Source organism: Orcinus orca, chromosome 2, assembly GCF_937001465.1.
Source record: "Orcinus orca chromosome 2, mOrcOrc1.1, whole genome shotgun sequence".
NCBI classification, from domain to species: Eukaryota; Metazoa; Chordata; class Mammalia; order Artiodactyla; family Delphinidae; genus Orcinus; species Orcinus orca.
In genome coordinates, this window is record NC_064560.1 from 196,761,416 (window position 1) to 196,777,768 (window position 16,353).

At 44.1% G+C, this 16,353-nt stretch overlaps 1 protein-coding gene across 3 annotated transcripts in view; it reads left to right on the plus strand.

Annotated features, from left to right (window-relative positions):
• EVL (Enah/Vasp-like) overlaps positions 1-16,353 on the plus strand; it is a 164,714-nt gene that overhangs the window by 45,840 nt on the left and 102,521 nt on the right. The window contains exon 2 of one of the 3 annotated variants that reach the window (XM_049706517.1): positions 3,635-3,770. The exons of the other annotated variants lie outside the window; for them this stretch is intronic. The gene's annotated coding sequence lies outside the window, so the exon portion shown is untranslated. The remainder of the gene's footprint in view (positions 1-3,634; positions 3,771-16,353) is intronic. 3 annotated transcript variants of the gene reach the window in all.

The window sequence follows — 16,353 nt, forward strand, 5'->3', positions numbered from 1 at the left end:
GGGGGTGGTAGGGGCACCTGGTTGGAGTACATGGGCGGAGGGTGGAGGGTTGAGGGAGAGAAAAGTAGAGCAGCAGAGAGGGAAGGACAGACAAGTTTCATTGACTTGACAGTTTCGCCGAGTGTTCGTCTAGCCACAAGCAAAACTTATTTTGCGAAACAGATAATTTAGCTGTAGGGTGGCCATGCAGGTATATTTAAAAATACCAGTCTATTCTCCATTATTAAGTGTTACAGTTGTTGAGTTTCACTCAAAGCGAAGCAGTGTTGTGGAACCAGACTCCCCTACAGTTCATACAATGTAAATTTAAAAGCGGGGACCTTGCAGAAGTCACTTTATCTCTCTTTATCTCTCTTAGAGGAAAAGGGCTATTTTGAGGATAACATATAGGAAAGAAGTGTATAAATTATAAAACTTTGCTATAAATGTTTGCATTTTATATTTTGGAATCAGTTCATAGTTGACCGGTTCAGGTGCTGCTTTATAAAACAATTTTTGTTTCCATCTCCCATTTCTCTTTGCTTAGCATTCTGGTCTCTTATATAGAAAACAAAGCAAAACTGAACTAAGAGGAAAGAATTTTAACTGGACTCATTACCTAGAGCAATAAGCCCCAGAATAGGACACAAGCTTGGGTCTGTGTAACTCTTGCTAGTTACTTAGGATGGTTGCAGAAGAGTCTCCCAGCTGTGTAGGTGTGTCCTTTTGGAGGTGGGAGGGCCTTTTTGCTATTAGGATAGCCCTTCATCCAACAGACCACTTCCTGAACATCAGTAGAAAATGCAAATATGTGTCATCCTTGGTCCTGCCCTCAGGGAATTACTGTCCCCGAGAAGGTGCTGAACCAACACCAAAAGCATGGCGTGGGGGTGGCCAAAGACAAAAGGAAACCAGGGAAAACCAGGGGAAGTTCCACAGGGGTCCGGATAAGGTGCCTGGGCTGGGAGGAGGATCTGGTTTTTCTGTTGTGGAAGTTAGGGAGACTTGCGGGCCGGGCCAGGCCGGGCCGTCTCTTGGAGCGAGTCTTAGAGAAGCATAGGATTTGAGTGGGTGAAAATAAAGGGAAGGGCTGTTGGCAGCAGTGCAGGAGCTGAGGCCCAGGAGCCGGGAGCCAGGGGCAGTGTGCTCTTAGCCATATTTTGGCTGGTGAAACCTGAGGAGAAGGGACTTCTTCTCACTCTTTTCAGAGTAACCCAACCTGGTTGTCTTTTCCTCATGATGGTCACTTCTCTCTGCCCTGAAGGTCACTATTTGGCAGAGGCACACATTTTTCACCTTTAGGGAACATGTAAGTATTCGTGGGAAACGCATGTTTTGCAGTGCTGGCTTGTTACTTCGCACAAGTTACCTAAGTTCTTCGTGGTTTAGTCTGCCTGTCTGTAAGATGGGGGTATTACTTACCTCCCAGAGCTACTGTGTTGATTAAATGAGATTACTTATATAAAGCATCTGGCAGGGTTCCTGGCACTTAGTAGATACTCAATAAATTAATTCCTTTAATTTACCTTAAGCAGCAGAGCATTTAATTCAGACCCTCATCCTGGATTAGAAATTACACAGGAGCCAGGAAGGAGACCTGACACACTCTTAAGGGTGGGGAGCACCTCTGATCTCCCCGTTTCCTTGGCATTCAGACTCAGGATGCCACCAGTCAGTCCGTGGAAGATAATCCTGTTTGCTGCTGAAATGTTTATGACACAGTGAACTGACTGTGGTGTGACTAATCAGCTGAGAGCCTGGATCTCGGCTTGGTTGGCACACAGATTCACTGGGCTGAGAGATTAATTAAGTTCCCTGAAGTTGACATAACTGGGACGCTGCCGCTTTCTGCCTAATCATGATAACATAGCCAGAGCCCACCATCAGGTGTCAACATTGTCCCAGTGCCTCCCTGGTTAGTCCGTGGCCCGTTCCTCATTGTTCTGTATTCCTCCGGGTCATATCTCTTTATCTCCAGAGACTGACATGAGCAGTAGATGTCTGTTGAACTGACATGGGCCGCACTGGACAGGTTCGGTGTGTGAGCCCTCCTTTGGGGGGAAGCAGAGTGAATTACGGGGGGGACCTCTGTGGAGAGCACCATTCCACCCAGCGGGCGCTGTTGTGGATGTGGCATAGTACATCCTGGGGCAGCTCTGCTGGGCCTCAGGAGAAGCCACTGGAGACCTCAACTGGGGGATCCCCCATAATGGTTCCCTACTGGGAGGGTGCACTGAAACCTGACACAGGTGCCCAGGTCGCACCTCAAACCTACCGAGTCCAGGTATTCAGAGGTGGAGTCCAGGTGTGTCCATTTCTTTTTCAAGGCTCCGCTGATGACACACCTCCCTAGCTGGAGTGTGTGGGGAGAACCTGAGCTTGGGAACCTGAAAGCCCTAGGTTCTAATGATACTGTGTTACCTTAGATACGCCACTTAACTTCACTGGGATGTAGTTGGTCCACCTGGAAAATACAAATAATAATTTATGTGGTTCAGAGAGAACAAGATGACGGCCATGCGGGAGTGTGGGAAAGTCAGGAGCCCTGGATAATGAAAGGCGCTGTCACACGTGCTTTCAAGTTCAGCTGGCGCCTCCTGCGGCAGATTGAACCCGGGTGTGTTGAGTGTGTGGGGCTCGTACAGACACACAGTGGGTCTAGAACTGACGGCCTGCTGGTTTGTGGTCTGTTGGGTTTGGTAACTGGTCATGTGGCTCTCGAGTTCATCCTGAACCCGGTTACAAGTGAGTGGGATTGTTTTCACTCCAGTCAGCCACTTCAGGGCCTGCCCGACGCCAGGACGGATCTCGCTGTGCGTCTTTGAGACTAGCTTGGCCTCCGTCTTCCTCAGCACGAGGGCTGGAGGAGAGAAAAGGCAGCCTGCGTTTACTTGTGGAGGCACTGGAGAAAACTGGAAACGGGGAGCCCTTCCGTCCCTGAGATCACCCCTATGCCCCTGGAGCACAGGGTCATAGGAAAGAGAACCCAGAGCAGGAAGGTGGGTGTCCCTCCGGGGCTCCCTCCAGGGTATTCAGAAGCTCTGTCCTTCCTGTTTCACTGTGTGCCGTGGATCAGAAGCTGTGTATTGAGTCAAGATAGAGCCTTCTCAGGACAGATGGGGAGATGGGTAAAACTATGTGGTTGGACATACGTTTATGAACAGGACATCAAGCAAACTGTATGATTTAAAGAAGTGTTTGTACTCAGTGATGAAATTCCTTTTCCTGGAGAGAGGATGCTTTCATAGTCGAATGAACCCTGGAGCACTTCCAAAGCCAGAGTGAAGACTGTGTATTTTCCTTATTCACCAACTTACTGAAGAGTTGAGGGCATTAGAGATTCCTAAGGTAGAGGAAGGCAGATATGTTTTGCTACAGTTGATAAAACTGTTTGTTTTCCTGGTCTTGGTTGGGGCATTATGATAATCAGGTTCCTGTGGTGATTCGAAGTGTGAATCAACTCACCCCGCCCTGACTGAAAACTTAAATACAGCCTGCCTCAAAGAAAGGTGGGCAATGCGGGGAACAAGTCCTAGTATTGGGGGGACGGCCCTTTACCAAGTTGCAATAGAACTCTGTCCACCACCAGTGCAGCTCCCCTTTGTCTTCTGCGAATGAAGCCGTCTGTGGCCTGACTGCGTCCTCTCTCTTAAAGCTTAACTCCCAGGAATCTTCCCTCTGCTCCAAAAAACGGATTTAGTCACAGATCTGCACGTGCCACTTTGCTTCCCCGTCTCTAAACTGAAACCACAGAACGCGTTTCAAGAATTCAGCGAGAGGCAGAGTGACAGGTAAGCAAAGAGTTTATTAGTAAGTATAGGATGCTTGTGAGAGATACAAGCGGGCAGGCAAGGGAGTGCCGCCCCCAGAACTTAGTGGGCTACGGTTTATAATCGAAGGAGAAGTGGGGCGGGGGAGAAGACCACCTTCGTCTTCACTCTTAAGCAGACGTCAGGCCTCCACCATCAGCTCCTCCTCCACGGCGGGCGGGGGAGTTCTCTTGCCCCTACACTGGCGAACTGGGACTGTCACGGAGCCATGGAAACGAGCAAAACGGCGGTAACATACACTGAAATGCAGTAAACCGTCTCAGGTTTCAGTGTAATGTCACCTTTTCCTCACATTTTTGTTTTTCGTGTGTGTAGAGGAGCATGTCCTAGGATTCACTAACTTCCTGGCCTCACTGGGCAGGATGTGGGCCTCATTCCACCATTATTCTAGTGTTTTGGGGGGGCATGTCTCATGCTTCTGTTGCATGGTTTTGTTGCTAAGCAAGCCCGTTCGGTTTTGTGCTTAAGCAAACCTGCTTTCTTGACTGATCATTAACTCACAGGATTCACCCATACCTTTTTCTTTACTTAAGATTCCCTAGTGCAATTAACCGTTTAATCACCAACTTCGTCCCTTTACTCTTTTCCTGTCAAAACCGTTGTTTTCTTCCCATGAAACCCTTCAAAACCCAGGACTGCACACGCTACCTTCAGGAGCCTTTTCTGACCCCTGTCGCCCAAATGCATTCTCCTTTCACTGAACTCCCATAGAGCACTCAAGCTGTATAACACATAATCTAATATTTAATGTTTCTCAGTCTTATTTTCCTGACTAGACTGAGGGATACTTGAAGGCAGAAGCAGGGTTTGATGCATCTTCATCCCATCTGTCCCACTTGAGCAGAGCTGGATGCAGCCTGGCTTCTCGGCACTTTTTATTTGCTCATTTTTATGACTTATTTAAAACCCTCTGCCATATGCCAGTCATTGTTCTAGGCCCTAGAAGGGGAAACGGCAGGAAAAAGGACAATTTGCTGCCTCTCTGACGTCTGCTCATTACTGAGCATGGAGGCATGATTGGGATTTTGAGAGAGGTACTGAGTCTGGGGAGCAGGACCTGCTGTGCACGGGCAGGGTCTGTCCGGGCAGTAGACCAGCAGGAAGGCCTGGAAGGGCCAGGTGGTAGGGTTTCAAAGCTGTAGGGACTTAGAAAAGGTTTGAGCTAGTAAAAATGCATGTGAAGTTTAAAGAGTCGTTACGTATTTAAATGAAAAGTTTTTCTGGTTCTTCTAGATTCAGATGCAAACAAGACAACACGTGTGCACGTGTACCCGCCATATTCCAGGCACTTTTGTTATCATCTCTAATTTTCCCAACAATCCTATGAGCTAGGCATTATTATTACCATCTTATCTAAGAGGCACCTAAGGTTCAGAGAGGTTAGGTCACTTCCTCAGAGTCACACATCTGCTTAATTGGTAAAGCTGGAAATTGGATCTAGGTCTTCTAACTAAAACGTCAATGCTTGTTTTTGTCATTCGGACCCTAATTTTGTAAAACAGTCTGTGAGGTATTCTGGCACTATTTGTTTTATATAATGTTTCATTGGATAAGTGAGTATATCACATTTATTGAGCCCTGACTGTGATCATTGTAACCTGCTAAGCACTCTGTAGGCATGAACACATGTACCGCCGTCCTCATAGGAATCCTGAGACAGCTGCTGTTATTGTCGTACCTGTTTCACAACTTGTCCAGCATCACACAGAGCTGGCATTTGAACCCAGGGCCGTCTGACTCTGAGACCTGTGCTTTTGACTGCTGTCTTAGTCGTACAAGGGGCTTCATGGGGAACAAAGTTCTGTGGTCAGCTGTTTGAGGAAAATTGCACACCCCATGCCCTGGAGAGTAGCATGAAGGCTCTGAGAAGTCCTGTAGCGGCGGGTGTGTGTATATGTGTGAATTTTGCCCCGAGTTTCCCATGTGTGTTTGATGAAGGAACTTTTATCGCCTAACACTTAATTTTTAGTTTTAACTCTGGAAAATGCTGCTGTAGCGGAAGGAGAATCTGAGCCTGGGAATTAGAAGAGGGGGGAGAGGAGAATATTCAGAGCAAAATACATAAATGGAAGAAGATAATAAATGGAGCCTGTGATTTGAAGTCTCGTTTAGGTGTGAGTTCAGGCTCCTGCTCTTACTGGCTGTGTCATTTGGGGCAAATCATTTATTCTTTTTGGGTCTCACGTGCCTTATCTGTAAAATATTGTTGTGAGGAAAAGTGTGATTATATACGCAAAAGTGCTTTGTTAACAGTAAAACGCGTAGTTCTTTTTTCAGTTGTTATTTGCCAAGTTCATTTAGTGCCCTAGTACCTAACACGGCATCTACTAGCTGTTTGAAGGACAATTAAAAGTTGTTCCATGGGGGCTTCCCTGGTGACACAGTTGTTGAGGGTCCGCCTGCCGATGCAGGGGACACGGGTTCGTGCCCCGGTCCAGGAAGATCCCACATGCCGCGGAGCGGCTGGGCCCGTGAGCCATGGCCACTGAGCCTGCGCGTCCGGAGCCTGTGCTCTGCCATGGGAGAGGCCACAACAGTGAGAGGCCCGCGTACCGCAAAAAAAAAAAAAAGTTGTTCCATGAATGAATGGATTTTGTCTTACGTGTCTCTGAGTTCTGTAGCTGACATGTTACAACTGAAAAGTTTTTTTAAATGTTCCTTGAATTTTCTTTCTCAGTTGTGTTTTTGCTAGGTTTTATGTTTTTGGAGTTTAATGAAGTCACTAATTGGAAAATCAAGAACCATGTTTCTGTCATTCACTTTGTTGTACCCCAATTTGGACTGCCAAGGCAGTTTAGTTTGTGTGTTTCTGACATGTCCCTGGCAGCAAGAAATTTTTGACAGTTCCAAATGGTAAATTTCATTCAACAGTGTGCACGTGTTAGCTTTTTTTTCTTTAATAAATTCATTTATTTATTTTTGGCTGCGTTGGGTTTTCGTTGCCGTGTGCGGGCTTTCTCTAGTTGCAGCGAGTGGGAGCTACTCTTCATTGCGGTGCACGGGCTTCTTATTGCGGTGGCTTCTCTTGTTGCGGAGCACGGGCTCTAGGCTCATGGGCTTCAGTAGTTGTGGCGCGTGGGCTCAGTAATTGTGGCTCGTGGGCTCTAGAGCGCAGGCTCAGTAGTTGTGGCACACAGGCTTAGTTGCTCTGCGGCATGTGGGATTTTCCCAGACCAGGGCTCGAACCCATGTCCCCTGCGTTGGCAGGCGGATTCTTAACCACTGCGCTACCATGGAAGCCCTCTTTTATTTTGTACAATGCTCATTCTCTCAGATGTGCCCATCTGTGGTGGGTTTTTTTTTTTTTAAAGGAATTTCTAATGTATCACCCTTTTGATGGAATTACTCTTGATGTTTCCATGATAAAGTCTAGCTCTTTTCAAGGACTGTAAGGAGGAGAAACTTGCTGTGGTTTTGCTTTCCAGTACAGATCTTACTGATGGGAAGTACTAAGATGTCAGGGCATTCTTTACCCACTTCAAATAAGTCATTGGTTTTTTAGCACCTGGCCAAAGAGACAGAGATGGGCTTGAGGTTATTTCAATAAGTAAGATGTTGTACAAAGATCAAGAAATTTTTAAAAAGAGAGAGGCAGTCAAAATACTTTTTAGCACACCTGTTTGTTTGCTGGAATAGCATTTATTGCTAGAAAGATACTGTGTTTTGCCCAGCAGCCATTTTGGAGAGGAGGGGTTAAGTAGAGGGGAGCTAGCTCTCCGTTCCCTGGTAACTTGACCTGGTCATGCAGTTTGTGTGGGCCTGACAACTCACCGCCACTCTGGGGTAGCACACAACCCAGGCCTGGCCCGGCCAAAACTCAATCCCCTGACTGTGGTGACTGGCTTAGGTGCAGGCATGTCATCTAAGAGTCCTCTGTGAGACCGCTGATGGGCTAGAGCTATTAGGAAAGATGCTGGTTTTCTCTGTCAGGATCACGAAAGCCTCAAGTCATTGGTAACCTTCTTTCCCACCATGTGGGGAAAGATGGTCTGCTAGTGAAGCCAGAGAGAGAAGTAGGGTTCAGCAAAGGCCAAAGAAACCGAATTCTCCTGGCATCGCTGAGCTTGTGTGTCCCGCTTTCTGCCCTGCTTAATCCAGGCGTATTCATGAGCCCACTTTTTTGTACTGTATGAACTAATAAATTCCATTTTTTTCCCATTAATATCTGTCACCTACAACCTAAAGAATCCCAAATAATACAAAACCATGCAAGATAAATAAAAACAGACCAAAAACTGTATCATTTTTACCTCCAGAGGAGATGACTGTCCCAGTAATCTTCAAAATTGTCAGACCACATTTACAGTGTTGTATTCCATCTGGGTGTTTAACAAAGGACTGTGGTCTAGGACACTGATATGGATGGAATTGTGTCCCCCTGAATTCATAGGCTGAAGCTCTAATACCCAGTGTGACTGCATTTGGAGATGGGGCCTTTAAGGAGGTACTGAAGGTTAAATTAGGTCGTAAGGGTGGAGCCCTAATCCAATACGACTTGTGTCCATATAAGAAGAGGCAGAGTCACCAGAAGAGCTCGCGCACAGAGGAAGGCTGTGTGAGGACACAAGGAAAGGCGACATCTATCGTACAAGTCAGGTGAGAGACCTCTAGAGAAACCAACCCTGCTGACACCTTGATTTGGACTTGCAGCCTCCAGAACTGTGAGAAAGTGAATTGCTGCTTCTAAGCTCCCACTCTGGGGTATTTCGTTACAGCCACCCAAGTTGACTAATACAGGACCGTTCATTTAACTTTTTTTTTTTTTTTTGCGCGGTATGCAGGCCTCTCACTGTTGTGGCCTCTCCCGTTGCGGAGCACAGGCTCCAGACGCGCAGACTCAGTGGCCATGGCTCACGGGCCCAGCCGCTCCGCGGCATGTGGGATCCTCCCGGACCGGGGCATGAACCCATGGCCCCAGCATCGGCAGGTGGACTTTCAATCACTGTGCCACCAGGGAAGCCCTATCTTTATTTTTAAGGTTTTTTCCTTTTTTTTTTAACATCTTTATTGGAGTATAATTGCTTTACAGTGGTGTGTTAGCTGATTCACTGCTATACATATACATATATCCCGATATCTCCTCCTCCTTGCGTCTTCCTCCTGCCCTCCCTATCCCACCCCTCTAGGTGGTCACAAAGCACTGAGCTGATCTCCCTGTGCTATGCGGCTGCTTCCCACTAGCTATCTATTTTACATTTGGTAGTGTATACATGTCCATGCCACTCTGTCACTTCGTCCCAGCTTACCCTTCCCAGGTCCTCAAGTCCATTCTCTACGTCTGCATCTTTATTCCTGTCCTGCCCCTAGGTTCTTCAGAACCTTTTTTTTTTTTTTTAGTTTCCACATATATGTGTTAGCATACGGTATTTATTTTTCTCTTTCTGACTTACTTCACTCTGTTTGACAGTCTCCAGGGCCATCCACCTCACTACAAATAACTCAATTTCATTTCTTTTTATGGCTGAGTAATATTCCATTGTGTATATGTGCCACATCTTCTTTTTCTCTTCATCTGTCGATGGACATTTAGGTTGCTTCCATGTCCTGGCTATTGTAAATAGAGCTGCAGTGAACATTGTGGTACATGACTCTTTTTGAATTACGGTTTTCTTAGGGTATATGCCCCGTAGTGGGATTGCTGGGTCGTATGGTAGTTCTGTTTTTAGTATTTTGAGGAACCTCCATGCTGTCCTCCATAGTGGCTGTATCAATTTACCCTCCCACCAACAGTGCAAGAGGGTTCCCTTTTCTCCACACCCTCTCCAGCGTTTATTGTTTGTAGATTTTTTGATGGCCATTCTGACTGGTGTGAGGTGATACCTCATTGTGGTTTTGATTTGCATTTCTCTAATGATCAGTGATGTTGGGCATCCTTTCATGTGTTTATTGACAATCTCTATATCTTCTTTGGAGAAATGTGTGCTTAGATCTTCTGCCCATTTTTGGATTGGGTTGTTTGTTTTTTTGTTATTGAGCTGCGTGAGCTACTTGTAAATTTTGGAGATGCATCATTTGTTAGTTGCTTCATTTGCAAATCTTTTCTCCCATTCGGAGGGTTGTCTTTTCATCTTGTTTATGGTTTCTTTTGCTGTGCAAAAGCTTTTAAGTTTCATTAGGTCCCATTTGTTTATTTTTGTTTCTATTTCCGTCTCTCTAGGAGGTGGGTCCAAAAGGATCTTGCTGTGATTTTTGTCATAGAGTGTTCTGCCTATGTTTTCCTCTAAGAGTTTTATAGTGTCTGGCCTTACATTTAGGTCTTTAATCCATTTTGAGTTTATTTTTGTGTATGGTGTTAGGGAGTGTTTTAATTTCATTCTTTTACATATAGCTGTCCAGGTTTCCCAGCACCACTTATTGAAGAGGCTGTCTTTTCTCCATTGTATATTCTTGCCTCCTTTATGAAAAATAAGGTGACCATATGTGTGTGGGTTTATCTCTGGACTTTGTATTCTGTCTGTTCCGTTGATCTATATTTCTGTTTTTGTGCCTGTACCATACTGTCTTGATTACTGTAGCTTTGTAGTATAGTCTGAAGTCCAGGAGCCTTATTCCTCCAGCTCCATTTTTCTTTCTCAAGATTGCTTTGGCTGTTCAGGGTCTTTTGTGTTTCCATACAAATTATGAAATTTTTTGCTCTAGTTCTGTGAAAAATGCCATTGGTAGATTGATAGGGATTGCATTGAATCTCTAGATTGCTTTGGGTAGTATAGTCATTTTCACTATGTTGATTCTCCAATCCAAGAACATGGTATATCTCTCCATATGTTTGTATCATCTTTAATTTCTCTCATCAGTGTCTCATAGTTTTCTGCATACAGGTCTTTTGTCTCCTTAGGTGGGTTTATTCCTAGGTATTATATTCTTTTTGTTGCAGTGGTAAATGGGAGTGTGTCCTTAATTTCTCCTTCAGATTTTTCATCATTAGTGTATAGGAACGCAAGCGATTTCTGTGCATTTATTTTGTATCCTGCTGCTTTACTAAATTCATTGACTAGCTCTAGTAGTTTTCTGGTGGCATCTTTAGGATTCTCTATGTATAGTATCATGTCATCTGCAAACAGTGACAGCTTTACTTCTTCTTTTCCGATTTGGATTCCTTTTTCCTCTTTGATTGATGTGGCTAAAATGTCCAAAACTATGTTGAATAATAGTGATGAGAGTGAACAACCTTGTCTGGTTCCTTTTATCTTAGTGGAAATGGTTTCAGTTTTTCACCATTGAGAACGATGTTGGCTGTGGGTTTGTCACATATGGCCTTTCTTAGTTGAGGTAAGTTCCCTCTATGCCTACTTTCCGGAGGGTTTTTATCATAAATGGGTGTTGAATTTTGTCAAAAGCTTTCTCTGCATCTATTGAGATGATCATATAGTTTTTCTCCTTCAATTTGTTAATATGGTTTATCACATTGATTGATTTGCATATATTGAAGAATCCTTGCATTCCTGGGATAAACCCCACTTGGTTATGGTGTATGTTCCTTTTAATGTGCTGTTGGATTCTGTTTGCTAACATTTTGTTGAGGATTTTTTCATCTATGTTCATCAGTGATATTGGCCTGTAGTTTTCTTTCTTTGTGACATCTTTGTCTGGTTTTGGTATCAGGGTGATGGTGGCCTCGTAGAATGAGTTTGGGAGTGTTTCTCCCTCTGCTATATTTTGGAAGAGTTTGAGAAGGATAGGTGTTAACTCTTCTCTAAATGTTTGATAGAATTCGCCTGTGAAGCCATCTGGTCCTGGGCTTTTGTTTGTTGGAAGATTTTTAATCACAGTCTCAATTTCAGTGCTTGTGACTGGTCTGTTTATATTTTCTGTTTCTTCCTGGTTCTGTCTCGGAAGGTTTTGCTTTTCTTAGAATTTGTCCATTTCTTCCAGGTTGTCCATTTTATTGGCATAGAGTTGCTTGTAGTTATCTCTCATGATCCCTTGTATTTCTGCAGTGTCAGTTGTTATTTCTTCTTTTTCATTTCTAATTCTGTTGATTTGAGTCTTCTCCCTTTTTTTCTTAATGAGTCTGGCTAATGGTTTATCAGTTTTGTTTGTCTTCTCAAGAACAAGCTTTTAGGTTTATTGATCTTTGCTATTGTTTCCTTCATTTCTTTTTCATTTATTTCTGATCTGATCTTTATGGTTTCTTCCCTTCTGCTAACTTTGGGGGTTTTTTGTTCTTCTTTCTCTAATTGCTTTAGGTTTAATGTTAGGTTGTTTATTTGAGATGTTTCTTGTTTCTTGAGGTAGGCTTGTATTGCTAATAACTTCCGTCTTAGAACTGCTTTTGCTGCATCCCATAGGTTTTGGGTCATTGTGTTTTCATTGTCATTTGTTTCTAGGTATTTTTTGATTGCCTCTTTGATTTCTTCAGTGATCTCTTGGTTATTAAGTAGTGTATTGTTTAGCCTCCAATGTGTTTGTATTTTTTACAGATTTTTCCTGTGATATCTAGTCTCATAGCCTGTGGTCCAAAAAGATACTTGATATGATTTCAGTTTTCTTAAATTTACCAAGGCTGGATTTGTGACCCAAGATATGATCTATCCTGGAGAATGTTCCATGAGCACTTGAGAAGAAAGTGTATTCTGTTGGTTTTGGATGGGATGTCCTATAAATATCAGTTAAGTCCATCTTGTTTAATGTATTATTTACAGCTTGTGTTTCCTTATTTATTTTCATTTTGGATGATCTGTCCATTGGTGAAAGTAGGGTGTTAAAGTCCCCTACTATGATTGTGTTACTGTCCATTCCCCCTTTTATGGCTGTTAGCATTTGCCTTATGTATTGAGATGCTCCTATGTTGGGTGCATAAATATTTACAATTGTTATATCTTCTTCTTGGATTGATCCCTTGATTATTATGTACTGTCCTTCTTTGTCTCTTGTAATAGTCTTTATTTCAAAGTCTATTTTGTCTGATATGAGAATTGCTACTCCAGCTTTCTTTTGATTTCCATTTGCATGGAATATCTTTTTCCATCCCCTCACTTTCAGTCTGTATGTGTCCCTAGGTCTGAAGTGGGTCTCTTGTAGACAGCATAAATACGGGTCTTGTTTTTGTATTTATTCAGCCAGTCTGTATCTTTTGGTTGGAGCATTTAGTCCATTTACATTTAAGTAATTGTCAGTATGTATGTTCCGCTTACCATTTTCTTAATTGTTTTGGGTTTGTTTTTGCAGGCCTTTTCCTTCTCTTGTGTTTCCTGCCTGGAGAAGTTCCTTTATCATTTGTTTTAAAGCTGGTTGGTGGTGCTGAATTCTCTTAGCTTTTGCTTGTCTGTAAATGTTTTAATTTCTCCATCTAATCTGAATGAGATCCTTGCTGGGTAGAGTAATCTTGGTTGTAGGTTTCTCCCTTTCATCACTTTAAATATGCCCTGCAAAAAAAAAAAAAAAAAAAAATGCCCTGCCACTCACTTCTGGCTTGCAGAGTTTCTGCTGAAAGATCAGCTCTTAACCTTACGGGGATTCCCTTGTGTGTTATTTGTTGCTTTTCCCTTGCTGCTTTTAGTATTTTTTCTTTGTATTTATTTTTTGATAGTTTGATTAGTATGTGTCTTGGCATGTTTCTCCTTGGATTTTTTTCTGTATAGGACTCTCTGCGTTTCCTGGACTTGATTGACTATTTTCTTTCCCATATTAGGGAAGTTTTCGACTATAATCTCTTCAAATATTTTCTCAGTCCCTTTCTTTTCCTCTTCTTCTTCTGGGACCCCTATAATTCGAATGTTGGTATGTTTAATATTGTCCCAGAGGTCTGTGAGTCTGCCCTCAATTCTTTTCATTCTTTTTTCTTCATTCTTCTCTGCAGTAGTTATTTCCACTATTTTATCTTCCAGGTCCCTTATCTGTTCTTCTGCCTCAGTTATTCTGCTATTGATTCCTTGTAGAGAATTTATAATTTCATTTATTGTATTGTTCATCATTGTTTGTTTGTGCTTTAGTTCTTCTTGGTCCTTGTTAAATGTTTGTTGTATTTTCTTAATTCTGTTTCCAAGATTTTGTATATCTTTACTATCATTACTCTGAATTCTTTTTCAGGTAGACTGCCTATTTCCTCTTCATTTATTAGGTCTGGTGGGTTTTTATCTTGCTCCTTCATCTGCTGTGTGTTTCTCTGTCTTCCCATTTTGGTTAACTTACTGTGTTTGGGGTCTCCTTTTCGCAGGCTGTTGTTTTTGGTGTCTGCCCCCAGTGGCTAAGGTTGGTTCAGTGGGTTGTGTAGGTTTCCTGCTGGAGGGGACTAGTGCCTGGGTTCTGGTAGATGAGGCTGGATCTTGTCTTTCTGGTGGGCAGGACTGTGTCTGGTGGTGTTTTGCGGGGGGGGGGGGGTCTGTGAACTTAGTATGACTTTAGGCAGCCTCTCTGCTAATGGGTGGGGTTGTGTTCCTGTCTTGCTAGTTGTTGGCATCGGGCGTCCAGCCCTGGAGCTTGCTGGTCGTTGGGTGGAACTGGGTCTTAGCGTTGAGACGGGGATCTCTGGGAGAGCTCTCGCTGATTGATATTATGTGGGGCCGGGAGGTCTCTGGTGCACCAGTGTCCTGAACTTGGCTCTCCCACCTCAGAGGCACAGGCCTGACACCCGGACAGAGCACGAAGACCCTGTCAGCCACGTGGCTTTAGGCTGGAGGGCTCTGGTGTCAAGATTGCCAGATTCAAAACTCAGTTTGGCCTTCTCTGGCTCTGTGGTCTCAGGTGAATTTCATCATCCACTGGGTCCTAAAGTACAGCACCCGTTCCCTGTGACTCCGAAACTAAAGGGCAGGAGTGGTGGACTGAACTCTGAGGGGAAAAAAAATGCAAGAAAACGCAGAAGATGGACAGCCAGTGGTAGAAACCTGAAGAAGGAAGACTGGGCAGGGTGAAGCTGATGCTGCGCAGCAACGGCGGAAGCTGGAGGAGCCCATGTCAGGCCTCTTAAAGTGGACCTTTAAGGAAAGTGAATAACCTCGGGTGCACAGTATAGATAAAAGAACTAGGTTTAAACCATGTGCAAGAAAGTTCTAAATAAATGACAACGTGAGTCCATCCCTCCATGCTAAGGGGGTCCTAAGTAATTTCCTCTCCTGGACTCGTCAGCATCTTAACCCACTCTTTTCCCCTGGCTCGTGTGTCCCAGTGGTGGCTTCGAGCCGGTCCTGGGTGGTGTCTGTCCCTCTGCGTGCTGGCTTCTGGCACGTGGACAACTCGGCCAGCGGCTCAGTACATGGTGATGGTGTTACTAGCACCTTGCTCCCTCTGCAGTTTCTTACAAGCTCCTCTTGTTTCCCCGCTTTCTCTCCTCCCTGTTCTTGTCCGCTGTCATCAGTTGCTGTGTTTTTCTCTTGTGAACTTCTCCTTGCTCCTTGTTCATAATCTGCTGTGTGGGGTTACTCCTGTGCCTGCATCCTCTCCCTCTGGTCCACACGCAGGCTTACCTTCTCCGCTGTACTTGGATTACTTCTGTGTTTCACTGTTTTTCCCATATTTTGACTTCAAGCATTAGGGCAGAGCGAGGATGGAGTGTGGTTGCCCTCTTGCTCCTCTGGAAACTCACCTGAGGACAAAACAAGACAGAGCAAAACCAGCCCTGACTCCTACACAGTGGATGCCCTTCCCTCTCAAGAAGTTAAACCTTTTTATGCATCTTTCTGTGCTTTTGCTTTTACACTTTCCCACCTGCACCAAGGAGTTTATACATCCATCAGTCAGACCTTCCCTGGGCTGTTAGAGACCAAGAAGAAGGGCTTCTCCCAGGCGCTTCTTTGTTTAACCTTTGCTGCCTGTGTGTTTAATTTGTTTGGTCCATAAGTAGCTCTGAGAGCTTTTGTAAAAGTCACTCAACTGTCCCATGTCTCAGTTTCTTCCTCTTTCAAATGAGTCTGACACTGTAAGCGTGGAAGAGCTGATGAATACATAAAATATCACACTGAAAATTCATGGTGCCGTTACTACACTCATAATATAAGAGTATATCATATGCGGTAATATGTGTTTGTCACTGAACATGAATATGACTATTATTGACAGTAATGGTCCACCTTCTGTTGTTCCCTTAATTCCAAGACCAGGAACGCAGTCAGTATTAATTAAAGGAGGAGGTTATGTTTGGTAGCATGGAGAGGAGGGTACATTTGAAAGGATATTGAACTTGTTTTCACAACTCCTAGACTGTGCTCCACCAAGCTGTTAGGTGTAGGGCAAGTCCTTCACACAAGCTTTTCATGCCTTTTCATGCCTCCATGTCTATCTCACAGAATAGCTTGGATAATTAGATGATATAATGTATCTCAAAGTACTTTACGTTTGCCTCACCCTTTACAGTTTACCGAGGCAGAATGTTGGCAGAGGGAGGGATGGGGCAGTGTGCTGTGGTACCAGGACCGGGGTTCAAGGTGACCTGCCACGTACACGTAAAGTGGCCTTGAACCCCTCTCTGAGCTTCAGTTCTCTCGTATTTAAAATGAAAGTAATGATAATAAATGTGAAGAGCCCAACATTCAGTAGGTGCTCAGTAAATGTCTGTAGAAATAGATGATTATTAGACGTATATCCTGGATGTGACATTTTCACCTGC